Genomic DNA, 13443 nt, shown 5'->3' with positions numbered 1-13443 from the left:
TCAAGACCTGCCTGGACACGTTCCTGTGTGACCTGATCTAGGTGAACCTGCTTCTGCAGGGGGCTGGGCTGGATGATCTCTAAAGGCCCCTTCCAACCCCACCATGCTCTGATTCTATGACATTATTTTATATCATGCAAATCATGGACATTAGCATATTGCACACTACTTTGCAATTAAAACATCCACTGAGCAGCAGCTGGGATGGACGGAGAGGAAGGGGGTGAAGTGCTCTGTCTGGGCCTTGTGTTCAAAATGGATCTGGGTTTTCAGAATGCCTGTGAGTACTCTCAGGGCCATTTGACTCACACAACCCTCTACACTTTAACAAATTAATTCATGATGACAGTAATGACACCTGGTGCATTATGTGCTGTTGTACAGCTATAAAATCCTAAAGTAGTGGTCAATAATTACTCAGTAAATTAACAAAGTATTTAGAGACCATACGTTCACAATTATCTCTGGCAATGAGTTATTAAATATGTTAGGCACACAGATTTTCCTCGCTTGGTGTTCTTTCCATTCCATCCAACGTGTACTTGGATATCTGGATTAAAAGCTTTTGCTTCATCGTGGCCGTTCTGAGTCGCTCCCTGTCTGCAGCTGAAAAGGCCATTCTGCAGCAATGCTGAGGCTGAACCTCAGCCACGTGCTGCCTCCAGGAGAAACGTTCTCCTATGGATTCCACAGGTCTCCCTCAGTCCCTGCTCCAAGGGGATTCCAGCCCTTCCCATGCTTGGGCACCAAACCCATGTTTGGGTCTCTCGGTGAGGCAGAAAGCAGCTGAGCGCAGGGCCCTGAGTTTCCCTGACAGAACAAACCCCTGAGAGCAAAAACGCATTCACAGAGGTCATGTCTAGGTTGGAGAAATAGGTCAGTTAAAAAAAAACGTGTTATCAACAGGATTTCAAACAGTTCTCTGCATCTACAGCGAGAGAGTTGTGTTTAAATATGTGCTTGTGGGCCACGGGCAACCCCTGAGGGGGAAACCCAGATGTGATCGTGGCTAATTAACGCACATCAGTGCTCTGCTTGCACTTCAAACACACAACAGAAACGAAACGTAGTTCTGAGAGTTATGAACTGTAATTTAACATTACACTAGATGCTGTTTTTAAAAGGTATTTGCATACGCTCTTGTTTCAGTTCTTTCGGTGAAGCTCCTTCTGTGGAGGAAGTGATAGTCCCCTAGGCAAAAAGAAGACAATTACTGCACACAGAGGTGATTGAAAAGAATTTATCTGGCTAAATGCTACCAAATCTGCATGGGGTAATCTAGGGATTCTCTCCTACCACGTTAAAAACACCCACCTCACTCCCCTCCCCAGCTGGAGGGTTCCCTGAACAGCTGCTGAAAACTGCTCTAGCTGCAGCTGACGAGAAAAGCTTTGTGTAGAGAGGATAAAGGGGAGCTGAGGCCACTTCTTACGTAGGAAATAGTGTCTGAATAGGAAGTGACAGCTAAATTAGGTATAATTTTAGATACATGGAAACTCAATTTCCTTTGCAGACCTCAGTGTAAAATCTGTATACCCACTTTTCTGTCCCTGCTCCCGGGGAAGCTACCGACTCAGTGCTGTAATAAACCTCAGCGGGGGGCTTGCGGCCTCCGAGGCGGGTCAGTAAGTGTAATATCTTTTTCCAGTCTATTTGACTTTTGTATACTGAATTGTACCACTTCAAAAAGGAAAAAGCCGTCGCTGGAATGGATTACGCTGGCAGCTCTCCACTTCGGAAGCCGACAGCTGAGGCCTAAGAGTTAAGTAGAAAGCTGGAGTTGAATCAATTTTTTACTTGATGTTTTTTTTTAACTAACTGATTGTTCAAGAGCAGTCCTGATTTCTGCTCCTGGGCTCACAGTCCCCACCTGGCATCCATCCCTGCCTTCCCACTGCCAGCAAGATGCTCCTGTATCGCACATGGAGGTGTGCTTGCAAGGGTGGAAGAGGCAAGCTCCTTTAAACCAGCCTCCAAATCAGCTAGAGAGAAAAATACAGAACGAGAGAAAAACCCCGTCTTAGCAAACTGGCACTGCTGATCAGCACGACCTAAAAAGCAAATTTAGTGGTTCCCAAGGACTCATTCCTCCGCCCACTGAGGCTGGGGAGTTGGAGTGGAGTTATGGTATGAATTTACATATGGTATGGAGTTGGAGTGGAGTTATGGTTTGAACTCACACAGCCCTGTGTGCATTTGCTGCTTGCAGCTCAGCACAGATATTTATGTGTGCAAAGCAGATTTATCTGTGATGCACAGAGGCAGATTTGGTGCAGATCAACAAAGTCCAAGCGAAGAGTTAATGCAGAGGAGCTAGTATGCTGTAAATTCACACCTTGGCTGAATCCCCACCAGCCTCCCATACAGAATCATATCAGCACAGTCTACTCTCACAAAATACACTGCTAAATGACCACCAGCTAACCAACTGGGCATAATTAAACGCTGGACTTAAAAGGCATTTCAGAAACTAGGGGAAATGCAGCTGTTTTGTTATTGCATCCCTAACACAGCTGGAATTTGCTGTTGATGGGTTCAGACCATGTCTTGTTACAGCAAAAATGAGTAAAATCCCTCAGCCGTATTATTGGGCATGTGTTGAAAGCTCAGCTTGGGTAAAGCCTATGGGGCCTGTAAGGAAAATGGGTCTGTGACACAGACAGCACCGACTTCTGTCTTCTGGGAGGGTATCTCATACTGGAAATACAATGTGAAGAGAAGCACAGAGTGAGGCTTCCATCCCACGAGGACACGCAAGCGCAGCCCCTGGGACAGCTGAAGCACGTCCCCTTAGGTGCCTGCCCCGCTTGCCAGCAGTGCACTCGCTGCTGCCTCTCGTACTCCATTCCTATGCATTCTCCCTTGTGAGCTTTGCTGTTGCTCACGTGTGAGTGTGACCCCAAGGGAAGCAGAACCCAGCGCAACCGCAGCTCCCTGCGCATCGCCACGGCCCGCAGCAGGTACCACACACAGGGCACGGCACGGTGTTCTCACAGCACAGGTTCACTGCACTGCATGTGCCTCCACAGCTGCTAAGAGCCTGGAGGACAGCACAATGGCACTCACCCTGCAGTCTAATGGGCTCCCTTCCTGCCCCCAGTGCCAAAAGGCTTTTGGCCTGTGAAATGAAAAGGCTCTACCCAGTGATTCATCTGCAATGTGAGGATGCTTGTTTCTACTAACAAGTTTTCCTGCTTCACCTGAACTGGTCAGCTTGCCAGTGCTGGTAAATGCACCCACAGGTTCAGACTGTGGGATAGCTGTCTTTCTACATTTATAATACTGCACCTGCCTTTAATTCAGCAATCGAGCTAGAACAAGCCACCTGACATCAGCAACTATTCATCCCAAATATGCTACAAGATAATTTTCTGCCCTGCAGAAGAATAACAATTTGCAAAGGCCATCTAGGTACTGAAATAAAACAGTACTAAGCCCAGCTCAGTTGCTGCTTTGCCTGCCAAAGCTCTGATTTTAGCTCTGCAGTAAGCCAAATGAAGTGCACCGGACCAGCCAGTATTGATCCTAGACAACGTTTAAAAGCCTCTTTTGCTTTGAAACAAACCAAACCTCCGCCTTCTCTTTAATCTTCCAGCTAAGATGATGGTGTTTTTAGGTACAGAAGCTGGTATCTGCATCATCTGCAGATTGCTCTTGGGGAGGCATTCTGACAAGGTGCAGCAGAGTGATGCTGACTGTGGGACCCCACAAAGGGGGCCGAGGCTCCCCCTGCACCAGCTGCTCTCCCCATGGACACGCCAGGGCAGGGACAACGCCAGGGTAAGAGGTGGTTACAGTGGAAAGTGTCTAAAGAACAGAACAGGACTCAGGTAGGGGAGGGATGCCTTTAGGCACCCAGCTCTGCAGGTGTACAGCAGGGTCACACTTAGCACGGCTCGCTCTGCCATGAGCCACAAACACCTCTGTGAAGTGCAGTTCTAAATATCTGTGATGAGAACCGAGATCTAATCAATGAAAACAGAGTGTTTTATGGCTTTCTGGACTACCCTGTGTGCTTTTCTCTGCGTGCACTTTACCAAGCTTTGTTGTATGCACAGAGAGCACTGACCCCACTGCCAATCCCAGCGGGTGCCCAGACCCTGGGAACCCTTCAGTGCTCACAGAACTGTATCAGAGGCAGCAACAACATTGGCTTCAGCAGGATTTTAACAGGAGGCAAAGCTTTCATAAACTACACATCAAAATATACAGCTGTATATACAACCCTGTGTCATCTACAGCTCAACGCTCGTGGAGAGTTTCTGTTCCCAGAGGGAACTCTCCACACTTCTGAGACTGCAGCCACCAGCTACCAGGAACACACAGACTGGTATGCAAAATAACCAGGCTGAATGCAACAGCCAAGAATCACCTAGAAAATGAGAACAGCACTGGAGGTACATTGATATTTTCCCATAAAAGATTCATGGGCTTGTTCAGTTTCAGCCTGGGAAGAGCAGGTGGGAAGAGCAGAAGATGTATTTTCTGAAAGAGGTTCCACCTCTCACCCTGATCAGAGGCGCAGAAGATGTGGCAGCAGCAGGCAGCTTTAGTCCTCATGCTCTGACTAAAGGTTTTCACCAAACAGTTGGTAAGTATGAATTAACTGAGGGATTTTGGTATGGACTCTGTTAGCCAGTAAGAATCTACCTACGTAACTTTCACACAGATAATCACCCATCCCAAGTTTCTGGGCTCCACGGAGAGTCAGCGAGAGAAACAGATCCTTGAAAAGCTCATGCAGGAGCTCACACTTCTCTCTGTGGCTTACACAAGCTGAATGAAACTCCTGCTGCTTACCTGCACACTGAGGAAAAGCCCCCAGAGAAAGAACGTTAGGTGAGTTAATTCTTTCAGATGACCGTGGCTGGGATTAATGAATAATGACACAAAATCAGTTTGGGCTGTGAAATAGCTGTAGAGACCCTGAAGAGCACAGCATTATTAAGCAACTTTCAGACATTACTATTTCCCTTTTGTTCCAAACCCATCAACAAACACCCATCCTAAAATCTGTTCACCTGAAATGCACCTTTACAGTCTGATAACATCGATTTAGTGTTCAATTTGAAGCAAAGTATCATTGCTTTTCTGTATTACTGCACCCCTGCAGGCAGGAATATCAACTGGAAGTTGATGTCAATGTACAGCATCATGCAAAATACCACTAATTTGGTTTGAACTCATCATCAACCTCTGACCATGTCCAACCTGCCGAGACTGCTTCCAGCCTGGCAAAGACGATGATGCATTTCCCCCCCCCATCTTCTTAATAAACGTGTCCCTTTAACAATGTATTAAGACGAGAACGAAGCAGATCTCCTGGGTCATGGCTTTGCACAGCCAGTCACTTCAGAAAGCCTCAAAACTGTCAGTCTGTGAAGCCAGTGGAAAAGATGGCGTTGGGAAGCTCGGCCTCGGAGAGCAGCAGCGTGGCACGTTTGTCATTAGATAATCACTCCCCCCGAGGATCAGCAGCACACAGACGAACCTCGTGCCACATAACACACTTGGGGTGTCATTAGCTCGTGATAACCCTGCTCCCTGCCATCTCCTATTGCTTAATTAGAGGTTACACAGGTTATAACAGGACTGAAAGAACTTGGGCGAACGGAACTTGCCAGGAGTGACACTTTAATCAATTCAAAACTGGGAGCTGCACATGTGTAAGTCAACACCAGAGCAGGGATCAGAGACCACGAGTGTGCTTTATGTTTTAAACTAATCAGACAAAACTCCAGGAGAATGAAGAAACCTAGGAATAAACTAGGCCTTATTTTCCCTTGACACATCCCAATCTTTTCCAGTAGCATTTTGCTGGTTCAAGTGCCACGTATCATAGAATCACACAATGGTGGGGTTGGAGGGGACCTTTAGAGCTCACCCAGTCCAAACCCCCTGCTCAGTCAGGTCCCACCTAGATCAGGTCACACAGGAACGTGTCCAGGTGGGTCTTGAAGCCCTCCAAGGAAGGAGCCTCCCCAATCTCAGTATAAATGCTAAAAACTAAGAGAAGGGTTTTCAGATGCCAGGTCACCTGAAATAAATCACCGAGTGCAAGGCAAGCAGAGGAAACGGGCTCTCCAGAGTGCCTCGGGAGAAGCGTGCTAAGCTACGGACACGCTCAGGAAACTTCACTGCGACTGCAAAATTGCAGACGCTGCTTCTGGGCTTAAGTGTTTTATTTTTAGTCAGGGATGGCCAGCCCTGCCGAAGCAGGGCGTCTGGTGCAGAGTGCCGTGGCCAAGGGGGTTTAACGGTCTGTCTTCTGCTGTGTTTTGTAAACAAAGGCCACATTTGCAGATGGAGCAGCCCCAGATCTGCTGCGCTCAGAACTGCTTTCCAATTCACTGTGAAACATCAATTATCTTTATCAAATAACAGTATCTCATCTCAGTCCATTATCAAGATGGAGTCTTATTTTAGCTGGACTGCAGCCCTATCTGTATATCAAGGCTGGCCGCAGTGCCAGAGTGAGTGAAAGGCTGTGAAATAATCAATAATCATCATCAAATTGTGGTCGACAGGTTGTGAGGATGGAAGTTTTTTGATGAAACCTCAAACCTTTCTTTGTGCAGCTGATAAAGCTTAACCTTTGCAATACCTGATCACTATGACTCTGTTAAAGGCAGCTCTGCATACGCTTAGAAAGCTTTGACTGCACAGACCCTGCTGGAACTGCCCAGCTGAAGTGGACAGACCCTTCATGTCTGCTACACCTCTCTGGTACTGAGTAGGTCGGCGGACACAGAACCACCCCACCACAGACCTGTTTCGCTCCTTGTCTTCCATGAAGGGAGAACCAGGCTGGGTCCTAAAGCTGTACCAGTAAAAGGTCAGCCTAAAAAGGACAACCTGTGCATAACCACAAACACCAGCGAGAGAAAAACTGCCAGGAAGTGTTTGTCTGTTTAAATGCAGGCAGCTTTCTGTTATCCGGAATAAAAGCAGGATGAGATCATACAGAGGGAGAAAAGCATAAGCACACACATGCATTAGGCTGATGGCATAGCTGCCTTTCTGTTCAAGCTGTTATTCAGCCCTTTAATTCTTTTCAAAACAGAATAAAGGCACAGAATAAGGCTGTAAACATTTTGTACTGGGTTTTCATTTTTGAGCATAGCATGAGTAATCTGCAAACTGAATACAACCTGCCCGTGAAGAATGGAGAGATGATTCAGCCACACATTTCCCCTCTCAGCTACCCATCCTTTTCCCTAGAAACAGAAATTTGAGGAGGCTTGTCCAAAGTCACATGAACAAGCAGAATGGAAAATTTCCTGGGCTGACACAGGTAGAGCACCAAAACAGAAACTCTACCAGCCAAACCACATGTAAGCACAAAGTCACTGCTGCATTTTATACCCACTACCTTAAAAACACACACCCAACCCAACCCAACCCAACCCCACCTCATCCCCTTTGCCAACTCTCTTGGCACTCCAGACAACTGTGGAAGCTCGTTGCTGGTCAAACCAAGCATGCAACACAAAAATCATCTGGCATTTTGATTGGACAGCTGGAAAGTCTTCACAAAGCCTCAACACATTCTGGCAATACCTTTTGGCATTATCCCTGAAAAACCAGTCACTGCCCACCTCAGCTGCAAGAGGGGCAGCTACCCTGCCTGCCTACACAGAACTGTAGCTCAGCTCAAAACCAGACATGTGGCCTCAGTAGAAACAAACAAACAGAAGCACCTCTTGGGCATTAGCTGCTCAGGCTTACCAGGCTGTGAAACCTGATGTAAACACAACAATCAGTTCAGAATAACACTTTAGGCATTTAGGTTCAGCAAAACAGCAAATCTGTGGTCCCTTTCCAACACCAAACCTCTGTTATGGCATTTAGACCATTTCAAGGTCTCAGCTGCAACCTCTAAGAGACACATGAAGACACTGGTGGACTGAAATGATAATTAATGTCTATTTCCTGGCAAAACCAGACCTAATGTACAAGACTAAAGAGTTATTTATACCCATTGCCAGATGCTGTCAGAATAAAACTGATGATTTTTTTCTTCAAGCAAAAGAGATCACATCAGAATCATTTGCTCTTCCAAATAAAAGGCTTCACAAGTAAGATGTTGTAGTGATAACTGCAGCAAAGCTATGAGCTTTGAGTGAAGCAGCCAAAGAGCTCACAGCTCATTAACATGGATAACCGCCCAGTCATTCGAAAAACAGGGATGTTCCAGGGAAAGGAAGAGAGCCTGTGGTACCTTAAATAGCAAAGAGAAGGACCTGAATAATTATAGGCCCACTTACCTGATGCAAATGGCCCCCAAGAATGGTATGGTCCATATGAAACAGCACTAAGGACACGTTTCTATAAAGATCACATGAACACTGTCAATGATGTAGCTGTATAGAAAACAGCATGCATCAAGCCAGCTTACACAAACGCATGGCTGTGATGATCCAAGCCCAAACCCTCACGTGGCAAGGCTTGTGAAAGGTGTTTGGTGCACTCTCACACATCCCTGGCAGAAAGCGAAATGGTATGTAACAGGCAGGTTGGCTGTTAGATGGATTAAGCGCTGGTTAATCAATGTGGTTTGGAATGCAGCTGTAAACAGGAAAACTGCTGAGTCGGTGCATTTCTCCTGGGGTCCCAAAAGGACCTGTCTTAACCTAAAAGCCATGCAAAAGCTGCTGCTGCTGCTGGAGCTTGAAGAGAACACTGAGAGGGACTGGGGAGGAAAAACCTGAAAGGCACAACCCTTGAGAGTAGCCTGGGCTGGCTGGATATAGGGTAGAGGATATCCTCCTCTGGCCTGGAGCAGTCTCATCTCTTGAGGTTATCAGGTGTGATTCTGGCACTTTGGCCACAGGTCTGCAGCACTCACATGTACAAAACAAATTAACAATTTCTTATGCAAATTAAAAGTTAAATGGAAAACAGGACTTGGGTCAGAGGTTGAAGCTAAAGCAAAGTCAAAACTACAAACAAAAGATAGCTTTGATAATAGAAGCAATCAACACCCTGTGGTGAGTCCTGGTGGGCAGCAGGATGAGCCTGAGCCAGCAACATGCCCTCGTGGGCAAGAAGGCCAATGGCAGCCTGGGGTGTACCAGAAGGGCTGTGGGCAGTAGGTCAGAGAGGTTCTGCTCCCCCTCTGCTCTGCCCTTCTGAGACCAGATCTGGAATATTGTGTCCAGTTCTGGGCCCTTCAGTTGCAGAAGGACAGGGAGCTGCTGGAGAGAGCTCAGTGCAGGGACACCAAGATGAAGGGAGTGGAGCATTTGCCTTGTGATGAAAGGCTGAGGGAGCTGGGGCTCTGCAGCTTGGAGGAGACTGAGGGGTGACCTCATTCATGTTACAAATGCATCAAGGGTGGGTGTGAGGAGGCTGGAGCCAGGCTGTGCTCAGGGATGGCCAATGATAGGACAAGGGGACAAGCTGGAACAGAAGAGGTTCCAAAACAACAAACTTGTTCCCTGTTGAGGTGAGGGAGCACTGGCAGGGGCTGCCCAGATGGGCTGTGGAGGCTCCTTCTCTGGAGACATTCAACCCCAGCTGGATGAGTCCCTGTGTGCCCTGCTCTAGGTGGTGCTGCTCTGGCAGGGGGCTGCACTGGATGAGCTTTGCAGGTCCCTTCCAGCCCTTGGGATTCTGTGATTTTGGCAGATTTTCCGTTACTGAGAGACTGAAGATCAAGACGAGCTGATTTTTCTGAAGCCACTCATTGCACAGCGGTGCTGGGTTCCAGTGCCCTGCCCTGGGGCAAGGCCCGCTGACCACAGCGATTCCCTTCCCCTCCCTTCACTCTCCCTGCCCAGCAGCTGCCACTCATCAGCTCCCTCCTGTTACAACTTTGCTTTCCTGAGAAAGACATCACCCGTGATGAACACAGGCTGACGGGCTCGACGCCACGCTGGAGACTGCCGGTGTCACGCTGATGGATGCGGCACCAGCCACTGCTGAAAGAAGGGAAAAAGCTGCTCTTCTGGGCAATGTGGGACTTGGCTGGGTGCAGAGGGGGCCTGGCATCTCCCACAGGGCTGCTCTGCACCACTGGACTGGGGGATTCTCCTGCAGGGCCTCTGCCTCCCATCCCCTGTCTCAGCACACCAAGGATTTGAAAACATTCTGCTCACAAACCTGCTACTTCTCCAGCAATGGAAAACACTGAATGGATGCAATAGTAAAGGCTGTATGACTTCATTCCTAGAAGCATGTGAAAGCTTAGTTAGTATTTGAAAGGATTTTCATTTAAGCTTCAGAACAGAGTTCCTATTGCATTTATAATCATGGAATCCCAGCATGGTGGGGTTCAGAGGGACCTTTAGAGCTCATCCAGTCCAACCCCCCTGCAGAAGCAGGATCACCCAGATCAGGTCACACAGGAACGTGTCCACATGGGTGGAAGGAGCCTCCACACCCTCCCTGGGCAGCCTGGGCCAGGGCTCCCTCACTCAAACACTGACACAGTTTGTCCTGATGTTCAAATGCAACTGTTTGTGTTCCAGCTTCATCCCATCACCCCTTGTCCTGTTGCTAGATACCATAGACACAAGTGCTGCCCCAACCTCCTGACACCCACCAGTGAGTTATTTGTAGAAATGGCTGAACATGCAACAGTGCTATTTATGAAACACCAAAGAAATGCCCCTGTAGTGGCCACTCACAGTAATAACCCAAAGCACAGTGTAAAATAACGTTAGTGTAAAACACAAAACTACTGCGAAGGAGCCCTCCCCATAATCTCCTCCAGGAGGTCACATTTTATAGTAAAACACAATTTAATGGATTTCAAAGGAAAGAAAACCAGAATTAAACCCATACAAATGGTTTGATATCTCAATTTGTCAGAATCATTTGGGAACTTACCATCAAAGCATCACGAAAGCATCCAGAAAGTTCCATTTGAACATCAGGACAAACTGTTTGAGTGTTTGAGTGAGGGAGCCCTGGCCCAGGCTGCCCAGGGAGGGTGTGGAGGCTCCTTCCTTGGAGGGCTTCAAGACCCACCTGGACACGTTCCTGTGTGACCTGATCTAGGTGGGAGCTGCTTCTGCAGGGGGTTGGACTGGATCAGCTCTAAAAGTCCCCTCCAACCCCACCATTCTGTGATTCCATGAATTTAAAAGCCATTTTGCCATTTTTGTCTCCCTTTTGGTAACAGTACTTTTGTGGGTCGGTTTTTGGTTTGTGGGGTTTTTTTCCCCCCTTCTTCTTTCATTTTGTTTCTCCTTGAACCCCTCACGAATCCTTTCTCCTGCTCCCAGGAGCTGACACAGCATCGCGTCACCCTCCTGCGCTGTTGGCAGCCACAAAGCAGAGCTGCAGGAGCTGTGTTCCTACAGGATGGCATCCAGCAAAGCGACCTGGGCCACACTACACCGGGGTACAGAGACAACCTGGATTGTCTCCAGCACCTTGTCCCCAGGAGGGGAACGTCTGTGGGGAGGCAGCGGCTCCGCGGTTGCGGCTCCCGGAGAGATCGTGTGTTTCATTACGAGCGTCATGGAGACGGTGTGAAAAATCAAGAGCCACAGGCAGTGAGCGGCACCGGGTCAATACTGTTCACCGAGACATTGTGTAGATAATCAACAACAAGGCCCCGGGTTCTCTCTGCGCCGCAAACAGCTGAAGGGCGAATCAATACCGCCATGGGAAGGACACTGCCCGCTCTGCTCCCCGCAACCCGCCTGGAAACCAAACCCATCCCAGCCCTGCCTGGGCACTGCCAACACCAACAACGCTCAGGAAACACTTAATACGTTATTTAACCGAGGAGAGAAAGATGGGGGACATGAGCTCTACATTAGATCACAGACAAAAGCCCCCCTGGATTAGGAAAGACGCGCGTTTGGAACGGGCTGCGACACAAAGGGGCCGCGACTGCCGTTGCCTTTCCGTGCTTTAAAAACCAACTCCCTGCCCTCCAAAACCAGTAAGAGATTTCCCTGAAATCGAGACGGAAATGTCAAACACACCTTAAATTTTTAAACAGTTATCTCTTTTAAAGCATCAGGTAAAGTTCACGTGCTAATCAGCACGCCTGTAACAGCGGCAGCGCGGCACAGCAGCCAAGCACTGGGACGCAGCTAACGCTGGCTTCCAGGCAGCGTTTTACTGGCAGTATTAATAATTGACACCTTGTTAAATAAGTTATACTAATACAGTAAATTTTACTGGGGAAAAAAAACCCACCCGACCACGGACAGGTGTTTGATTTATTGTTTGTTGGAAAAAGGGGACGCTTGGCATCCATCATTCTGTTAATCATCAGATGCAATTCTGTCAGCTCCCACTACCACCTCTCTTGGAAAAAAAACCCCACTAAACACGTGCAGGAAGGAAAAAACTCATGCAAAATGTCCCTGTTTCCTATTATCTCAGTTTAAAATGCCTCCCTTTTCAATTCAGCAGATCATGAAATCCCCCTGATCGCCGCCCCGTTCCAGCCAGAGTGGAGACGTGAAGTGACCACGTCCTGGTCAGGACTGTTCAGGCCAGCAGCTTGCTCTGCTGCTCACAATCACCACGGAGTCTCTCAACAGCTATAAACTGTTCAATCCATGACATCATTTCAGGGACACAAGACCCACACTGCTCAGATCCCGACAGAACCCGAACTTTAAGGGGATTTATCTGTTTATTTGTCCGTTCTGGCTGCATGATATGAAAAAACATCACTTTCAGCTTTATTTCCATCACCATAGCTATGTTAGTATGCACAGTGCCAAGTTACCAGATCATATTTTCATGAATTATTCAAGCCAAACATCACAAGATCAAAAGCAACTGCTGGCAAAGAAATCTCTTTCTTTTATGGAGATTTCTGTTTTCTTCAGGCATCTCCTGAGTAACCCGGTGTCGGTGCCATTGCAGCACCCCTTGCCCGTGCAGCACACCCTCTGGGCCTGGGAGCAAAGATCTGAGTGAGGAACTCATCTCACTTCTGCACTGAGCCAGAGGACAGGTCTTACAGCAACCATTGACTCGCCTTGGGGATGAGGAGCCTGACTGCCCTCCTGCCCTCCCTGAGACCCCTGATTGCAGCTCTGAGCACAGAGGGATCCCCAGCAGACGTGACTCAAACAAGGCTCCCACAAGCTCCCCCAGCTCACAAGAACTTGCTTCCTTGATCTCAGAAATGAGAAATGTTGCCCTTAAAGGCATGCTTCCAGTTTGGAGCACCAGAGCAGAGATGCTACACAGTAGGAAGAAAACAGATGTGCAGTTCAAGGAAAAAAAGGAAGCAGAAAGCCCTCCTCCATCTCCAGAAGGGATTGCCTATTTTTGTATGGCACCCAAAGGAATGGGAGCACATCAACACGGGCACAGGCTCCCTCCTGGACAGTCTAATGACCGTCAGTCAGGTGGCTGTTGGAGCATGGTCCTCCAATGCACAGCAAGCCGTTAAAATCACCTCATTTTTGAGACAGGTAAGCACAGGGAGCTTGGGGCAAGCTCAGAGAAACCCCCTGTTCA

The 13443-nt window shown here is 48.1% G+C and overlaps 1 protein-coding gene across 2 annotated transcripts in view; it reads right to left on the bottom strand.

The window, feature by feature from the left end:
• WDR7 (WD repeat domain 7) overlaps window positions 1-13443 on the bottom strand; it is a 151154-nt gene that overhangs the window by 17625 nt on the left and 120086 nt on the right. The gene's annotated exons all lie outside the window — the stretch shown is intronic.

Source organism: Colius striatus, chromosome Z (assembly GCF_028858725.1).
Source record: "Colius striatus isolate bColStr4 chromosome Z, bColStr4.1.hap1, whole genome shotgun sequence".
Classification (NCBI taxonomy): domain Eukaryota; kingdom Metazoa; phylum Chordata; class Aves; order Coliiformes; family Coliidae; genus Colius; species Colius striatus.
This window is presented reverse-complemented; position numbering and strand designations above follow the sequence as displayed.